Below are 16,066 nucleotides of genomic sequence, written 5' to 3' on the forward strand. Positions count from 1 at the left end.
AATGACAGAGGAAGAGTGATGAGCAACTGAGGTAGGAGCGATGAATGACAGAGGAATAATTGAAGAACAACAGAGGAAGTAGCGATGAATGACAGAGGAGTATTGCTGAACAATTGAGGAAGGAGTGATGAATGACAGAGGAAGGAGTGATGATCAACTCGGGAAGAAGCGAGGAATGACAGAGGTAGAGTGATGATGAACTGAGGAAGGAGTGATGAATGACAGAGGAAGGAGTGAGGAACAATTTAGGAAGGAGTGATGAATGAAAGAGGAAGGAGTGATAGACAATTGAGTAAGGAGTAATGAATGACAGAGGAAAGAGCACTGAATGACAGAGGAAGGATTGAGGAACAATTGAGTAAGGAGCGATGAATGACAAAGGAAGGAGAGATGAATGACAGAGGGCAGATTGATGAACAAATGCAGAAGGAGCGATGAATGACAAAGGAAGGAGCGATGAACAATTGAGGAAGGAGAAATGAACAACAGAGGAAGGAGTAATGAACAATTGTGGAAGGAGCGATGAATGACAGGAGGGACTGATGAACAATTGAGTAACGAGATATGAATGACAGAGGGAGGATTGATGAACAACAGAGGAAGGAGCGATGTATGACAGAGGAATGTTGATGATCAACTGAGGAAGGAGCGATGAATGACAAAAGGAATTAGTGATGAATGTCAGAGGAAGGAGTGATGAGCAATTCAGGAAGAAGCGATGAATGACAGAGAACGGTTTGATGATCAACCGAGGAAGGAGCGATGAATTACAGAGGAAGGAGTGATTGCCAATTGAGGAAGGAGCGATGAATGACAGAGGAAGGATTGAAGAACAACTCAGGAAGTAGCGATGAATGACAGAGGAAGGAGTGATGAAGAATTCAGGACGACGCGATGAATGACAGAGGATTGGTGATGATCAACTGAGGAAGGAGCGATGAATGACAGAGGAAGGCGTCATGAACAATTGAGGAAAGAGTGATGAATGACAGAGGAAGGATTGATTAACAACAGAGGAAAGAGCGATGAATGACAGAGGAAAGATTGATGAACATTTGAGGAATAAGCGATGAATGACTGAGGAAGGATTGATGACCCACAGTGGAAGGAGTGATGAATGATAGCGGAAGGATTGATGAACAATTCAGGAAGAAGTGATGAATGACAGAGGAAGAGTCATGAGCAACTGAGGTAAGAGCAATGAAAGACAGGGGAAGGATTGATGAACAACAGAGGAAGGAGAGATGAATGACAGAGGAAGGATTAATGAACAATTGAGGAACGAGCGATGTATGACAGAGGAAGGGTTGATGATCAATAGAGGAAGGAGCGATGAATGACATAGGAAGAATTGAAGAAGAACACAGGAAGTAGTGATGAATGACAGAAGAGTATTGATGAACAATTGAGGGAGGAGCGATGAATGACAGAGGAAGTAGTGATGAACAACTCAGGAAGTAGGGATGAATGACAGAGGTAGAGTGATGATCAACAGAGGAAAGAGTGATGAATGACAGAGGAAGGAGTGAGGAACAATTGAGGAAGGAGCGATGAATGAAAGAGGAAGGAGTGATGGACAATTGAGGAAGGAGCAATGAATGACTGAGGAAGGAGCACTGAATGACGGAGGAAGGGTTGAGGAACAATTGATCAATGAGCGATGAATGACAAAGGAAGGAGCGATGAATGACAGAGGAATGAGTAAGGAAGAACTGAGCAATGACTGATGAATGACTGAGGAAGTATTGATGAACAATTGAGGAAGGAGAGATGAATAACAGAGGAAGGAGTGATGAACAATTCAGGAAAGAGTGATTAATTGCAGAGGAATGAACACTGAATGACAGAGGCAGGATTGATGAACAATTGCGGAAGGAGCGATGAATGACAGAGGAAGGGTTAATGAACAACAGAGGAAGGAGTGAGGAACAATTGAGGAAGGAGCAATGAACGACAGAGGAATGAGTGATGATCAATTGTGGAAGGAGCGATGAATGACAGAGGGAGTATTGATGAACAACAGAGGAAGGAGTGATGAATGACAGTGGAAAGATTGATGAACAACAGAGAAAGCTGCGATGAATGACAGCGGAAGGAGTTATGAACAATTGAGGAATGAGCGATGAATGACAGAGGAAGGATCGATGAACAATTCAGGAAGGGGCGATGAATCAGATAGAAAGGAGAGACGAACTACAGAGAAATGTGCGATGTACAATTGAGCAAGGATCGATGAATGACAGAGGAAGGAGTGATGAAATATTCAAGAAGAAGCGATGAATGACCGAGGAAGAGTGATGATCAACTGAGGATGGAGCGATGAAACACAGAGGAAGGATTCATGAACAACAGAGGAAGGAGCAATGAATGACAGAGGAGGGATTGATGAACAATTGAGGAATGAGCGATGACTGATAGAGGAAGGATTGAAGAACAACTCAGGAAGAAGCGATGAATGACAGAGGAAGAGTGATGATCAACTGAGGAAGGAGTGATGAATGACAGAGGAAGGATAAATGAACCACAGAGGAAGGAGCAATGAAAGAAAGAGGAAGGACTGAAGAACAACAGAGAAAGCTGTGATGTATGACATCGGAAGGAGTTATGATCAATTGAGGAAGGAGCGATGAATGACAGAGGAAGTATTGATGAACAATTGAGGAAGGAGAGATGAATGACAGAGGAAGGAGCGATGAATGATGGAGTAAGGACTGATGAACAATTGCGGAAGGAGCGATGAATGACAGAGGAAGAATTGAAAAACAACACAGGAGGTATCGATGAATGACAGAGGAAGGAGTGATGAACAATTGAGGAAAGAGTGATGAATGAAAGAGGAAGGATTGATTAACAACAGAGGAAAGAGCGATGAATGACAGAGGAAAGATTGATGAACATTTGAGGAATAAGCGATGAATGACAGAGGAATGATTGATGAACAACAGTGGAAGGAGCGATGAATGACAGAGGAAGGATTGATGAACAGTTCAGCAAGGAGCGATGAATGAGATAGGAAGGAGACATGAACAACAGAGAAACGAGCGATGTACAATTGAGCAAGGATCGAGGAATGATAGAGGAAGCAGTGATGAACTATTCAGGAAGAAGCGATGAATGACAGAGGAAGAGTGATGGTCATCTGAGGAAGGAGTGATGAATGACACAGGAAGGAGTTATGAACAATTGAGGAAGGAGCGATGAATGACTGAGGAAGTAGTGAGTAAAAACTGAGGAACGAGCGATGAATGACAGAGGAAGGATTGCTGATCAACAGAGGAAGGAGCAATGAATGACAGGAAGAATTGAAGAACAACACTGGAAGTATCGATGAATGACAGAGGAGGATTGATGAACAATTGAGGAAGGAGCGATGAATGACAGAGGAAGGAGTGATGATCAACTGAGGAAGAAGCGATGAATGACAGAGGTAGAGTGATGATCAACTGAGGAAGGAGTGAGGAACAATTGAGGAAGTAGCGATGAATGACTGAGGAAAGAGTGATGAACAATTGAGGAAGGAGTGATGAATGACAGGGGAATGATAGATAAACAACAGAGGAAAGAGCGATGTACAATTTAGCAAGGATCGATGAATGACAGAGGAAGGAGTGATGAAATATTCAGGAAGAAGCGATGAATGACAGAGGAAGAGTGATGATCAACTGAGGATGTTGCGATGAAAGACAGAGGAAGAATTCATGAACAACAGCGAAAGGAGAAATGAATGACAGAGGAAGGATTGATGAACAATTGAGGAACGAGCAATGAATGACAGAGGAAGGATTGAAAAACAACTCAGGAAGAAGTGATGAATGACAGAGGAAGAGTGATGATCAACTGAGGAAGGAGCGATGAATGACAGAGGAAGACTTGATGAACAATTGAGGAAGGAGCAATGAATGACAGAGGAGGGAGCACTGAATGACAGAGGAAGGATTGTTGAACAAATGCGGAAGGAGCGATGAATGACAGAGGAAGGATTAATGAACAACAGAGGAAGGATTAATGAACAACAGAGGAAGGAGCAATGAATGAAAGAGGAAGGATTGATGAACAACAGAGAAAACTGTGATGAATGACAGGGGAAGGAGTTATGAACAATTGAGGAAGGAGCGATGAATGACAGAGGAAGGAGTGAGGAAGAACTAACGAAGAAGCGATGAGTGACAGAGGATGTATTGATGAACAATTGAGGAAGGAGAGATGAATGACAGAGGAAGGAGCGATGAATGACAGAGGAAGGAGTGAGGAAGAACTGAGGAAGAACTGACGAAGAAGCGATGAGTGACAGAGGATGTATTGATGAACAATTGAGGAACGAGCAATGAATGACAGAGGAAGGATTGAAGAACAACTCAGGAAGAAGTGATGAATGACAGAGGAAGAGTGATGATCAACTGAGGAAGGAGCGATGAATGACAGAGGAAGGAATGAGGAATAACAGAGGAAGGAGCCATGAATAACAGAGGAAGTCTTGATGGACAATTGAGGAAGGAGCAATGAATGACAGAGGAGGGAGCACTGAATGACAGAGGAAGGATTGTTGAACAAATGCGGAAGGAGCGATGAATGACAGAGGAAGGATTAATGAACAACAGAGGAAGGATTAATGAACAACAGAGGAAGGAGCAATGAATGAAAGAGGAAGGATTGATGAACAACAGAGAAAGCTGTGATGATTGACAGGGGAAGGAGTTATGAACAATTGAGGAAGGAGCGATGAATGACAGAGGAAGGAGTGAGGAAGAACTGAGGAAGAACTGACGAAGAAGCGATGAGTGACAGAGGATGTATTGATGAACAATTGAGGAAGGAGAGATGAATGACAGAGGAAGGAGCGATGAATGACAGAGGAAGGAGTGATGGACAATTGAAGAAGGAGTGATGAATGACAGAGAAAGGATTGATTAACAACAGAGGAAAGAGCGATGAATGACAGAGGAAAGATTGATGAACATTTGAGGAATAAGCGATGAATGACAGAGGAAGGATTGATAAACAATTCAGGAAGGAGCGAAGAATGAGATAGGAAGGAGACACGAACAACCGAGAAACGAGTGATGTACAATTGAGCAAGGATCGCGGAATGACAGAGGAAGGAGTGATGAACTATTCAGGAAGGAGCGATGAATGACAGAGGAATGAGTGGGATCAATTGAGGAAGGAGCGAAGAAAGACAGGAAGGATTGATGAACAACAGAGCAAGGAGCGATGAATGACAGAGGGAGGATTGATGAACAACAGAGGAAGGAGCGATGAATGACAGAGGAAGGATTGATGAACAACAGAGGAAGGAGCGATGAATCAGATAGAAAGGAGCGACGGACTACAGAGAAATGAGCGATGTACAATTGAGCAAGGATCGATGAATGACAGAGGAAGGAGTGATGAAATATTCAAGAAGAAGCGATGAATGACCGAGGAAGAGTGATGATCAACTGAGGATGGAGCGATGAAACACAGAGGAAGGATTCATGAACAACAGAGGAAGGAGCAATGAATGACAGAGGAGGGATTGATGAACAATTGAGGAATGAGCGATGACTGATAGAGGAAGGATTGAAGAACAACTCAGGAAGAAGCGATGAATGACAGAGGAAGAGTGATGATCAACTGAGGAAGGATTGATGAATGACAGAGGAAGGATAAATGAACCACAGAGGAAGGAGCAATGAAAGAAAGAGGGAGGACTGAAGAACAACAGAGAAAGCTGTGATGTATGACATCGGAAGGAGTTATGATCAATTGAGGAAGGAGCGATGAATGACAGAGGAAGTATTGATGAACAATTGAGGAAGGAGAGATGAATGACAGAGGAAGGAGCGATGAATGATGTAGGAAGGATTGATGAACAATTGCGGAAGGAGCGATGAATGACAGAGGAAGAATTGAAAAACAACACAGGAAGTATCGATGAATGACAGAGGAAGGAGTGATGAACAATTGAGGAAAGAGTGATGAATGAAAGAGGAAGGATTGATTAACAACAGAGGAAAGAGCGTTGAATGACAGAGGAAAGATTGATGAACATTTGAGGAATAAGCGATGAATGACAGAGGAATGATTGATGAACAACAGAGAAAGCTGCGATGAATGACAGAGGAAGGATTGGTGAACAATTGAGAAAGAAGCGATGAATGTCAATGGAAGGAGTGATGATCAACAGAGTAGGGAGCGATGAATGACAGAGGAAGGAGTAATGGACAATTGAGGAAGTAGCGATGAATGACTGAGGAAAGAGTGATGAACAATTGAGGAAGGAGTGATGAATGACAGAGGAATGATAGATAAACAACAGAGGAAAGAGCAATGAAGGACAGAGGAAGGATTGATGAACAATTGCGGAATGAGCGATGAATGACAGAGGAAGGATTGATAAACAATTCAGGAAGGAGCGATGAATGACATAGGAAGGAGGGACGAACTACAGAGAAAAGAGCGATGTACAATTTAGCAAGGATCGATGAATGACAGAGGGAGGAGTGATGAAATATTCAGGAAGAAGCGATGAATGACAGAGGAAGAGTGATGATCAACTGAGGTTGTTGCGATGAAAGACAGAGGAAGGATTAATGAACAACAGAGGAAGGAGCAATGAATGAAAGAGGAAGGATTGATGAACAACAGAGAAAACTGTGATGAATGACAGGGGAAGGAGTTATGAACAATTGAGGAAGGAGCGATGAATGACAGAGGAAGGAGTGAGGAAGAACTAACGAAGAAGCGATGAGTGACAGAGGATGTATTGATGAACAATTGAGGAACGAGCAATGAATGACAGAGGAAGGATTGAAGAACAACTCAGGAAGAAGTGATGAATGACAGAGGAAGAGTGATGATCAACTGAGGAAGGAGCGATGAATGACAGAGGAAGGAATGAGGAATAACAGAGGAAGGAGCCATGAATAACAGAGGAAGTCTTGATGGACAATTGAGGAAGGAGCAATGAATGACAGAGGAGGGAGCACTGAATGACAGAGGAAGGATTGTTGAACAAATGCGGAAGGAGCGATGAATGACAGAGGAAGGATTAATGAACAACAGAGGAAGGATTAATGAACAACAGAGGAAGGAGCAATGAATGAAAGAGGAAGGATTGATGAACAACAGAGAAAGCTGTGATGATTGACAGGGGAAGGAGTTATGAACAATTGAGGAAGGAGCGATGAATGACAGAGGAAGGAGTGAGGAAGAACTGAGGAAGAACTGACGAAGAAGCGATGAGTGACAGAGGATGTATTGATGAACAATTGAGGAAGGAGAGATGAATGACAGAGGAAGGAGCGATGAATGACAGAGGAAGGAGTGATGGACAATTGAAGAAGGAGTGATGAATGACAGAGAAAGGATTGATTAACAACAGAGGAAAGAGCGATGAATGACAGAGGAAAGATTGATGAACATTTGAGGAATAAGCGATGAATGACAGAGGAAGGATTGATAAACAATTCAGGAAGGAGCGAAGAATGAGATAGGAAGGAGACACGAACAACCGAGAAACGAGTGATGTACAATTGAGCAAGGATCGCGGAATGACAGAGGAAGGAGTGATGAACTATTCAGGAAGGAGCGATGAATGACAGAGGAATGAGTGGGATCAATTGAGGAAGGAGCGAAGAAAGACAGGAAGGATTGATGAACAACAGAGCAAGGAGCGATGAATGACAGAGGGAGGATTGATGAACAACAGAGGAAGGAGCGATGAATGACAGAGGAAGGATTGATGAACAACAGAGGAAGGAGCGATGAATCAGATAGAAAGGAGCGACGGACTACAGAGAAATGAGCGATGTACAATTGAGCAAGGATCGATGAATGACAGAGGAAGGAGTGATGAAATATTCAAGAAGAAGCGATGAATGACCGAGGAAGAGTGATGATCAACTGAGGATGGAGCGATGAAACACAGAGGAAGGATTCATGAACAACAGAGGAAGGAGCAATGAATGACAGAGGAGGGATTGATGAACAATTGAGGAATGAGCGATGACTGATAGAGGAAGGATTGAAGAACAACTCAGGAAGAAGCGATGAATGACAGAGGAAGAGTGATGATCAACTGAGGAAGGATTGATGAATGACAGAGGAAGGATAAATGAACCACAGAGGAAGGAGCAATGAAAGAAAGAGGGAGGACTGAAGAACAACAGAGAAAGCTGTGATGTATGACATCGGAAGGAGTTATGATCAATTGAGGAAGGAGCGATGAATGACAGAGGAAGTATTGATGAACAATTGAGGAAGGAGAGATGAATGACAGAGGAAGGAGCGATGAATGATGTAGGAAGGATTGATGAACAATTGCGGAAGGAGCGATGAATGACAGAGGAAGAATTGAAAAACAACACAGGAAGTATCGATGAATGACAGAGGAAGGAGTGATGAACAATTGAGGAAAGAGTGATGAATGAAAGAGGAAGGATTGATTAACAACAGAGGAAAGAGCGATGAATGACAGAGGAATGATTGATGAACAACAGTGGAAGGAGTGATGAATGACAGAGGAGTATTGCTGAACAATTGAGGAAGGAGTGATGAATGACAGAGGAAGGAGTGATGATCAACTCGGGAAGAAGCGATGAATGACAGAGGAAGAGTGATGATCAACTGAGGAAGGATTGATGAATGACAGAGGAAGGATAAATGAACCACAGAGGAAGGAGCAATGAAAGAAAGAGGGAGGACTGAAGAACAACAGAGAAAGCTGTGATGTATGACATCGGAAGGAGTTATGATCAATTGAGGAAGGAGCGATGAATGACAGAGGAAGTATTGATGAACAATTGAGGAAGGAGAGATGAATGACAGAGGAAGGAGCGATGAATGATGTAGGAAGGATTGATGAACAATTGCGGAAGGAGCGATGAATGACAGAGGAAGAATTGAAAAACAACACAGGAAGTATCGATGAATGACAGAGGAAGGAGTGATGAACAATTGAGGAAAGAGTGATGAATGAAAGAGGAAGGATTGATTAACAACAGAGGAAAGAGCGATGAATGACAGAGGAATGATTGATGAACAACAGTGGAAGGAGTGATGAATGACAGAGGAGTATTGCTGAACAATTGAGGAAGGAGTGATGAATGACAGAGGAAGGAGTGATGATCAACTCGGGAAGAAGCGAGGAATGACAGAGGTAGAGTGATGATGAACTGAGGAAGGAGTGATGAATGACAGAGGAAGGAGTGAGGAACAATTTAGGAAGGAGTGATGAATGAAAGAGGAAGGAGTGATAGACAATTGAGTAAGGAGTAATGAATGACAGAGGAAAGAGCACTGAATGACAGAGGAAGGATTGAGGAACAATTGAGTAAGGAGCGATGAATGACAAAGGAAGGAGAGATGAATGACAGAGGGCAGATTGATGAACAAATGCAGAAGGAGCGATGAATGACAAAGGAAGGAGCGATGAACAATTGAGGAAGGAGAAATGAACAACAGAGGAAGGAGTAATGAACAATTGTGGAAGGAGCGATGAATGACAGGAGGGATTGATGAACAATTGAGTAACGAGATATGAATGACAGAGGGAGGATTGATGAACAACAGAGGAAGGAGCGATGTATGACAGAGGAATGTTGATGATCAACTGAGGAAGGAGCGATGAATGACAAAAGGAATTAGTGATGAATGTCAGAGGAAGGAGTGATGAGCAATTCAGGAAGAAGCGATGAATGACAGAGAACGGTTTGATGATCAACCGAGGAAGGAGCGATGAATTACAGAGGAAGGAGTGATTGCCAATTGAGGAAGGAGCGATGAATGACAGAGGAAGGATTGAAGAACAACTCAGGAAGTAGCGATGAATGACAGAGGAAGGAGTGATGAAGAATTCAGGACGACGCGATGAATGACAGAGGATTAGTGATGATCAACTGAGGAAGGAGCGATGAATGACAGAGGAAGGCGTCATGAACAATTGAGGAAAGAGTGATGAATGACAGAGGAAGGATTGATTAACAACAGAGGAAAGAGCGATGAATGACAGAGGAAAGATTGATGAACATTTGAGGAATAAGCGATGAATGACTGAGGAAGGATTGATGACCCACAGTGGAAGGAGTGATGAATGATAGCGGAAGGATTGATGAACAATTCAGGAAGAAGTGATGAATGACAGAGGAAGAGTCATGAGCAACTGAGGTAGGAGCAATGAAAGACAGGGGAAGGATTGATGAACAACAGAGGAAGGAGAGATGAATGACAGAGGAAGGATTAATGAACAATTGAGGAACGAGCGATGTATGACAGAGGAAGGGTTGATGATCAATAGAGGAAGGAGCGATGAATGACAGAGGAAGAATTGAAGAAGAACACAGGAAGTAGTGATGAATGACAGAAGAGTATTGATGAACAATTGAGGGAGGAGCGATGAATGACAGAGGAAGGAGTGATGAACAACTCAGGAAGTAGGGATGAATGACAGAGGTAGAGTGATGATCAACAGAGGAAAGAGTGATGAATGACAGAGGAAGGAGTGAGGAACAATTGTGGAAGGAGCGATGAATGAAAGAGGAAGGAGTGATGGACAATTGAGGAAGGAGCAATGAATGACAGAGGAAGGAGCACTGAATGACGGAGGAAGGGTTGAGGAACAATTGATCAATGAGCGATGAATGACAAAGGAAGGAGCGATGAATGACAGAGGAATGAGTAAGGAAGAACTGAGGAATGACTGATGAATGACTGAGGAAGTATTGATGAACAATTGAGGAAGGAGAGATGAATAACAGAGGAAGGAGTGATGAACAATTCAGGAAAGAGTGATTAATTGCAGAGGAATGAACACTGAATGACAGAGGCAGGATTGATGAACAATTGCGGAAGGAGCGATGAATGACAGAGGAAGGGTTAATGAACAACAGAGGAAGGAGTGAGGAACAATTGAGGAAGGAGCAATGAACGACAGAGGAATGAGTGATGATCAATTGTGGAAGGAGCGATGAATGACAGAGGATGGATTGATGAACAACAGAGGAAGGATTGATGAGTGACAGAGGAAGGATTGATGAACAATTGTGGAAGGAGCGATGAATGACAGAGGGAGTATTGATGAACAACAGAGGAAGGAGTGATGAATGACAGTGGAAAGATTGATGAACAACAGAGAAAGCTGCGATGAATGACAGCGGAAGGAGTTATGAACAATTGAGGAATGAGCGATGAATGACAGAGGAAGGATCGATGAACAATTCAGGAAGGGGCGATGAATCAGATAGAAAGGAGAGACGAACTACAGAGAAATGAGCGATGTACAATTGAGCAAGGATCGATGAATGACAGAGGAAGGAGTGATGAAATATTCAAGAAGAAGCGATGAATGACCGAGGAAGAGTGATGATCAACTGAGGATGGAGCGATGAAACACAGAGGAAGGATTCATGAACAACAGAGGAAGGAGCAATGAATGACAGAGGAGGGATTGATGAACAATTGAGGAATGAGCGATGACTGATAGAGGAAGGATTGAAGAACAACTCAGGAAGAAGCGATGAATGACAGAGGAAGAGTGATGATCAACTGAGGAAGGAGTGATGAATGACAGAGGAAGGATAAATGAACCACAGAGGAAGGAGCAATGAAAGAAAGAGGAAGGACTGAAGAACAACAGAGAAAGCTGTGATGTATGACATCGGAAGGAGTTATGATCAATTGAGGAAGGAGCGATGAATGACAGAGGAAGTATTGATGAACAATTGAGGAAGGAGAGATGAATGACAGAGGAAGTATTGATGAACAATTGAGGAAGGAGAGATGAATGACAGAGGAAGGAGCGATGAATGATGGAGTAAGGACTGATGAACAATTGCGGAAGGAGCGATGAATGACAGAGGAAGAATTGAAAAACAACACAGGAGGTATCGATGAATGACAGAGGAAGGAGTGATGAACAATTGAGGAAAGAGTGATGAATGAAAGAGGAAGGATTGATTAACAACAGAGGAAAGAGCGATGAATGACAGAGGAAAGATTGATGAACATTTGAGGAATAAGCGATGAATGACAGAGGAATGATTGATGAACAACAGTGGAAGGAGCGATGAATGACAGAGGAAGGATTGATGAACAGTTCAGCAAGGAGCGATGAATGAGATAGGAAGGAGACATGAACAACAGAGAAACGAGCGATGTACAATTGAGCAAGGATCGAGGAATGATAGAGGAAGCAGTGATGAACTATTCAGGAAGAAGCGATGAATGACAGAGGAAGAGTGATGGTCATCTGAGGAAGGAGTGATGAATGACACAGGAAGGAGTTATGAACAATTGAGGAAGGAGCGATGAATGACTGAGGAAGTAGTGAGTAAAAACTGAGGAACGAGCGATGAATGACAGAGGAAGGATTGCTGATCAACAGAGGAAGGAGCAATGAATGACAGGAAGAATTGAAGAACAACACTGGAAGTATCGATGAATGACAGAGGAGGATTGATGAACAATTGAGGAAGGAGCGATGAATGACAGAGGAAGGAGTGATGATCAACTGAGGAAGAAGCGATGAATGACAGAGGTAGAGTGATGATCAACTGAGGAAGGAGTGAGGAACAATTGAGGAAGTAGCGATGAATGACTGAGGAAAGAGTGATGAACAATTGAGGAAGGAGTGATGAATGACAGGGGAATGATAGATAAACAACAGAGGAAAGAGCGATGTACAATTTAGCAAGGATCGATGAATGACAGAGGAAGGAGTGATGAAATATTCAGGAAGAAGCGATGAATGACAGAGGAAGAGTGATGATCAACTGAGGATGTTGCGATGAAAGACAGAGGAAGAATTCATGAACAACAGCGAAAGGAGAAATGAATGACAGAGGAAGGATTGATGAACAATTGAGGAACGAGCAATGAATGACAGAGGAAGGATTGAAAAACAACTCAGGAAGAAGTGATGAATGACAGAGGAAGAGTGATGATCAACTGAGGAAGGAGCGATGAATGACAGAGGAAGACTTGATGAACAATTGAGGAAGGAGCAATGAATGACAGAGGAGGGAGCACTGAATGACAGAGGAAGGATTGTTGAACAAATGCGGAAGGAGCGATGAATGACAGAGGAAGGATTAATGAACAACAGAGGAAGGATTAATGAACAACAGAGGAAGGAGCAATGAATGAAAGAGGAAGGATTGATGAACAACAGAGAAAACTGTGATGAATGACAGGGGAAGGAGTTATGAACAATTGAGGAAGGAGCGATGAATGACAGAGGAAGGAGTGAGGAAGAACTAACGAAGAAGCGATGAGTGACAGAGGATGTATTGATGAACAATTGAGGAAGGAGAGATGAATGACAGAGGAAGGAGCGATGAATGACAGAGGAAGGAGTGAGGAAGAACTGAGGAAGAACTGACGAAGAAGCGATGAGTGACAGAGGATGTATTGATGAACAATTGAGGAACGAGCAATGAATGACAGAGGAAGGATTGAAGAACAACTCAGGAAAAATGATGAATGACAGAGGAAGAGAGATGATCAACTGAGGAAGGAGCGATGAATGACAGAGGAAGGAATGAGGAATAACAGAGGAAGGAGCCATGAATAACAGAGGAAGTCTTGATGGACAATTGAGGAAGGAGCAATGAATGAGAGAGGAGGGAGCACTGAATGACAGAGGAAGGATTGTTGAACAAATGCGGAAGGAGCGATGAATGACAGAGGAAGGATTAATGAACAACAGAGGAAGGATTAATGAACAACAGAGGAAGGAGCAATGAATGAAAGAGGAAGGATTGATGAACAACAGAGAAAGCTGTGATGATTGACAGGGGAAGGAGTTATGAACAATTGAGGAAGGAGCGATGAATGACAGAGGAAGGAGTGAGGAAGAACTGAGGAAGAACTGACGAAGAAGCGATGAGTGACAGAGGATGTATTGATGAACAATTGAGGAAGGAGAGATGAATGACAGAGGAAGGAGCGATGAATGACAGAGGAAGGAGTGATGGACAATTGAAGAAGGAGTGATGAATGACAGAGAAAGGATTGATTAACAACAGAGGAAAGAGCGATGAATGACAGAGGAAAGATTGATGAACATTTGAGGAATAAGCGATGAATGACAGAGGAAGGATTGATAAACAATTCAGGAAGGAGCGAAGAATGAGATAGGAAGGAGACACGAACAACCGAGAAACGAGTGATGTACAATTGAGCAAGGATCGCGGAATGACAGAGGAAGGAGTGATGAACTATTCAGGAAGGAGCGATGAATGACAGAGGAATGAGTGGGATCAATTGAGGAAGGAGCGAAGAAAGACAGGAAGGATTGATGAACAACAGAGCAAGGTGCGATGAATGACAGAGGGAGGATTGATGAACAACAGAGGAAGGAGCGATGAATGACAGAGGAAGGATTGATGAACAACAGAGGAAGGAGCGATGAATCAGATAGAAAGGAGCGACGAACTACAGAGAAATGAGCGATGTACAATTGAGCAAGGATCGATGAATGACAGAGGAAGGAGTGATGAAATATTCAAGAAGAAGCGATGAATGACCGAGGAAGAGTGATGATCAACTGAGGATGGAGCGATGAAACACAGAGGAAGGATTCATGAACAACAGAGGAAGGAGCAATGAATGACAGAGGAGGGATTGATGAACAATTGAGGAATGAGCGATGACTGATAGAGGAAGGATTGAAGAACAACTCAGGAAGAAGCGATGAATGACAGAGGAAGAGTGATGATCAACTGAGGAAGGATTGATGAATGACAGAGGAAGGATAAATGAACCACAGAGGAAGGAGCAATGAAAGAAAGAGGGAGGACAGAAGAACAACAGAGAAAGCTGTGATGTATGACATCGGAAGGAGTTATGATCAATTGAGGAAGGAGCGATGAATGACAGAGGAAGTATTGATGAACAATTGAGGAAGGAGAGATGAATGACAGAGGAAGGAGCGATGAATGATGTAGGAAGGATTGATGAACAATTGCGGAAGGAGCGATGAATGACAGAGGAAGAATTGAAAAACAACACAGGAAGTATCGATGAATGACAGAGGAAGGAGTGATGAACAATTGAGGAAAGAGTGATGAATGAAAGAGGAAGGATTGATTAACAACAGAGGAAAGAGCGTTGAATGACAGAGGAAAGATTGATGAACATTTGAGGAATAAGCGATGAATGACAGAGGAATGATTGATGAACAACAGAGAAAGCTGCGATGAATGACAGAGGAAGGATTGGTGAACAATTGAGAAAGAAGCGATGAATGTCAATGGAAGGAGTGATGATCAACAGAGTAGGGAGCGATGAATGACAGAGGAAGGAGTAATGGACAATTGAGGAAGTAGCGATGAATGACTGAGGAAAGAGTGATGAACAATTGAGGAAGGAGTGATGAATGACAGAGGAATGATAGATAAACAACAGAGGAAAGAGCAATGAAGGACAGAGGAAGGATTGATGATCAATTGCGGAATGAGCGATGAATGACAGAGGAAGGATTGATAAACAATTCAGGAAGGAGCGATGAATGACATAGGAAGGAGGGACGAACTACAGAGAAAAGAGCGATGTACAATTTAGCAAGGATCGATGAATGACAGAGGGAGGAGTGATGAAATATTCAGGAAGAAGCGATGAATGACAGAGGAAGAGTGATGATCAACTGAGGATGTTGCGATGAAAGACAGAGGAAGAATTCATGAACAACAGCGAAAGGAGAAATGAATGACAGAGGAAGGATTGATGAACAATTGAGGAACGAGCAATGAATGACAGAGGAAGGATTGAAGAACAACTCAGGAAGAAGTGATGAATGACAGAGGAAGAGTGATGATCAACTGAGGAAGGAGCGATGAATGACAGAGGAAGACTTGATGAACAATTGAGGAAGGAGCAATGAATGACAGAGGAGGGAGCACTGAATGACAGAGGAAGGATTGTTGAACAAATGCGGAAGGAGCGATGAATGACAGAGGAAGGATTAATGAACAACAGAGGAAGGATTAATGAACAACAGAGGAAGGAGCAATGAATGAAAGAGGAAGGATTGATGAACAACAGAGAAAACTGTGATGAATGACAGGGGAAGGAGTTATGAACAATTGAG

This window comes from Hypanus sabinus, chromosome 19 (assembly GCF_030144855.1).
Source record: "Hypanus sabinus isolate sHypSab1 chromosome 19, sHypSab1.hap1, whole genome shotgun sequence".
NCBI classification, from domain to species: domain Eukaryota; kingdom Metazoa; phylum Chordata; class Chondrichthyes; order Myliobatiformes; family Dasyatidae; genus Hypanus; species Hypanus sabinus.